Below are 4,103 nucleotides of genomic sequence, written 5' to 3'. Positions count from 1 at the left end.
CCAGGCCCAGCTGTTCCCTTTTAGGAGAGTCTGCTGTGGTGCAAAGTGACCAGACCCTTGCCCCGCTGTTCAGATACGGGTTTAGCGGTCCAGAATCCCATATTTAAGTGCTGATTGTAAGTATCACCCCATGCCATAGCAAAACGTAGGATGTCCCATTATGATACCTTGCCATTTGGCCCACCCTATCAGTAATCCCGAAAGTACTCTAGCAACTGTCTAAATTTAGAAATCCTCTGTGCATCCTGTTTTTGATCTCCATGTGTTAGCGTCATTCTTTCCTATCCTTTCAGTCCATTGCATAAATCCTTACTCATATGTGGAATAAACTAATTAATTCCCACATAAAGAGACACACAGCGTGAAGGGGTTACACTTGTAAAGTAACGTGTTTCACGGGCGGCGTTCCTCCACTCTAGACACTAAAATATGGTTTCTGTAAAACTTATAATTTCCTTTTTAAACCGATTTTTCCTTGTCCACTGCTTTCACTTTTAAAACCAAATTTCCTTTCCTGTTAAGAATGCCATCCAGTCATTCATTTAGAGTCACCCTTTCACTTTCATATGATCCCTGTGATGTACATCTGTCCCTTAGCATAAACACTGCATTCCGATTTTGTCTGTTGAACACGTTTTAAAGCTGTTTTGACATTTAAACCCATGAAAATAAGAAAATGCAATTTCTCCATGTGTGATTTGGCTGCACTGTGTGTTCCTTCCAAAGTTGAATTCTGAAGCATATTCCTGTTGCTAGTACAATGCCTTGTAGTTTATAAGTGTTCTGACTTCTTTGAGACAGCAATACTCATTTCTACCCAATTAATTTCACTGCACATGTAAAACAAATATTTACTAATTCTGATTGCTATTTTGTGCAATTGCAAAGGTTTTGTTGCCTACTGTACCTGACTCCTTGCTACTCCTTTCTATCCACCCAAAATTCAGTGAATCAGGGTATGAGGGAGCGTTGCAGGGGAAATCTTAACTGGGGTGTTATCTACCCAAAATGTAAATTGGCTCCCATTCATTTGTGCTTTGTGTATGTTATACCAGAAGGGCAAACTAAGTGTATTCTATCATTTTACAGTGTAAATCATCAACCCGCTGGTGATTGCTGCACAATATAAAATGTGTGTGATTTTGATGGAAATTTAAAAATAAATAAATATTGTATTACCACCCACCGGCCTGGTTCATGGTCCATTGTGGCCCGGGCTATTTGTAAAAGGGGGTGTGAGACAGGGTGCATGCCATCTGAATCTGAATGCTTAGAAAATAAAGTAAAAGTGTTTTAATTGTGCGCTGCAGCCTAGGCCAGTATCAAGAGTCCTGGTCTGGTGTGTGATGCCCCATTAGAATCCTTAACAGATTGGGGGCTCGTGCCGGGGATTGGGAAAGTGTTGCCACCCGTGACAGCTTAACACAGCAGGCTAACCATAAGGGTAGTAATACTTTGTGTGGGCAGAAAGCTGTGTTACACTGTAGAAAGCGCCTCCCCAAAACATAGACCGTAAGTATCAGGCCTGTGTGAAAAATTAAAGTAAAATCAACCCTAAACTAGACAAAAAGCAACAGAATACAGATTACACTTATATTAATAAATTAATAAAGAAAGTACACTTTTCATAATGACCACATTAGAGATAAACTTGGCTAGGCAGCACCTTCTGCACAAGTTATTTGTCAGAGTAGAATGGGCACAGCAAAATGAGGAGGTCTTGCTAGAAGAAATGATGCAACAGGGTACCGCCATGGACATGGATATGTGCCAAGATGGTGGCCTATTACATCAAGCCTTGAGCGAGTTGTATATGACTCAGAAAGTTAAAGAGGAGCAGATTAAAATTGTCAGAATCACAGCCCATATATTTCTCCATATGGGAGTTATGGAGGCAAAACAAGAAGAAAACAGAACCCTTGCGCAAAACCAGTCTAAGCTCTTAACCCAAATCCAGACCGAACTAAAACTAATAGAAGAGAAATTGAAAAAGAGCCAAGATACTGAAGTAGAATTGGAAAACTACATCAAACAGCTAAAAGAGGACTTGGCTCTTCAACAACACAATCTTTCAGACTAAGAAGCCCAATAAAATGCATTAAAAGTGGAGTGTCAGGAAAAGGTTGATTCCCTGAAAGAGAGTCAATTAAAATTAAAACAACAAGTGATATATAATAGCGCCTGCTTAGAGCAGATAATTATTTTACAAAATCAGATTGGAAGGGGAGAATACTAAATTAATCAGTAAATAACTCCACCTACAGACAGAATTTAACCAAGAACGCCAAACATTATATACTATCAAACAACAAAAAACAAACAACAGCGGGGTGACCTGGCTGAACAAAGGGGCACCCTCTATCAGGAAAAAGATGCCCTATGTCAGGAAGTGTGCAGATTAAAGACAGACCTGGTGAGAAGGGAGTCAGACCTTCAGGGACTGACTGGCATAAAAGAAGAATGCAAAAACTTAATGGGTCATAGGAGACAAATGGAACTCGAGGTAGAGCAGGCCATAGAGGCTCAAAATGTGCTGAAAAAAGAGGTTCACCTCCTGCAACAGAAATGGTCTCAGTGTTCCCAGTCCATACATGCAGCGCAAAGAGACAATGAGACCCTCTGTGAGAAGAACAATAGACTCCTCAAGCAGGTGGCAGCTTGAGAGCGGGTCATAGAGGCCAGTCAAGTCCTGATGGCAGAGCTAAAGGCTCAGACCTTTGCCTACTATCAAGAGGTAGGGGCTGAGAAGGAAAAACTAGGGTGGTTGGAGAAAGAGTATGCTAGGCTAAATTCAAACTTGAGGGACCCCGAACAAGTAGAGAGGGACAGGGATACCTTTGATCACAGTGTGATGCCCTCTGTACTAAGGGCCTCAAACCCATTTAACACTTTGCATGTGCAAGGCACTGCTGACTTCATGTGTACCGGTTCACATGAGCCAGAAACCATGAGGCAGTCAGAATTAAATAGGCCTAGCATGATGGAGCTGACAGGTCAGCACCCCTCAGAAATCGATGGACGGGCGGCCCTGTCTAGATACAAAAATATTATGGATGATGTCTCTGACCGGGAAACGTCCTATGAGGGGAAAGTAAGGGAATTACGCATGCTGAAGCGCTATCTCCAAAGGGAACATTTGATTCGATTTGCAGAAAAACCGCATGAAACGAGGCCCCCAAAGAGCATTCTAAAAACCTCCACCCAATCAGTCAGGAGTCAGTGAACTACAGGGGTGGGGACCAGGGCAGGGCATTGTGTGCCCCTCTCCATCCATGGACCCACCTTGGAAGCCACAGGGGGAGAGGAGGCAAGCGGGATCCCACCATTTTCTTTTAAGTTGCTTTTTGGGTGCCATTTGCATGTTTACTCCCAGAATCCTCTGCATACTGTACCGCTATATTTGATGTGAGTTTGGTGAATAAGAATGTTCAGTATGAAGCTTGCTTCGGTCACTTTAAGTGAAATATGAATCCATTCTCAGGGCATACAGGCCTCTGGCCAACTTGTTCTTGCTTTGCACATTGGCAGTATCATAGGTCATGAGGTTTAACCCAGGCACGATTATTGCTTCTTGAAAACTTTACTCAATACCCTGCCATGACAGCTTGACATATAGCTGGAATTGGCCATTTCTGACAGTCTCCATAGAGGCTGAACATATTTGGTTGAGAATTATACAAGTGGTTAGGGACCAGAGCACCACTTTGCTGGTCTTACTGTGCTCCTCTTCCTCCATGGACCCACGTTGCAGGCAGCAGGGGGAGAGAAGGTGAGCCTTCAAGCACACAGATTTAATTTCACATAGGTGTGTTTGTTTTGCGTCATTTGGTTTGGGAGTCAAAACGAACTCCTGGCAGCTTTTGGTGACAAGCTAACCAGGCACCTCTAGGCTACAAGCAGGAGCTAAATAGCTCCCAGCTCCCCCCTGTTTCAAACCCTAAAGGCCCACCTTGCAGGCCATCGGCACCACAGCTTCCAAGGTGGGTCCGTGGAGAGAGAGGAGCACGGGACCAGCAAAGTTGCCACTGAGACTCATTGGATGCCACAAGGGGGAGAGCTGCAACAAAGTACCACATGCATTACCAGATTTGTAGGAGTTACCA

General features: G+C 43.4%; 1 non-coding gene across 1 annotated transcript; it reads left to right on the top strand.

The window, feature by feature from the left end:
• Nucleotides 1-3,510: 3,510 nt before the first annotated feature.
• Nucleotides 3,511-3,651, top strand: LOC138514796 (U4 spliceosomal RNA). The gene has a single exon (XR_011281947.1). It is a non-coding gene; the product is annotated as a U4 spliceosomal RNA (small nuclear RNA).
• Nucleotides 3,652-4,103: the final 452 nt, after the last annotated feature.

This window comes from Ambystoma mexicanum, chromosome 12 (genome assembly GCF_040938575.1).
Source record: "Ambystoma mexicanum isolate Mex_15411 chromosome 12, UKY_AmexF1_1, whole genome shotgun sequence".
Taxonomy (NCBI): Eukaryota; Metazoa; Chordata; class Amphibia; order Caudata; family Ambystomatidae; genus Ambystoma; species Ambystoma mexicanum.
The sequence above is the reverse complement of the archived record's forward strand: the minus strand, read 5'-3'. Positions and strand labels throughout refer to the sequence as shown.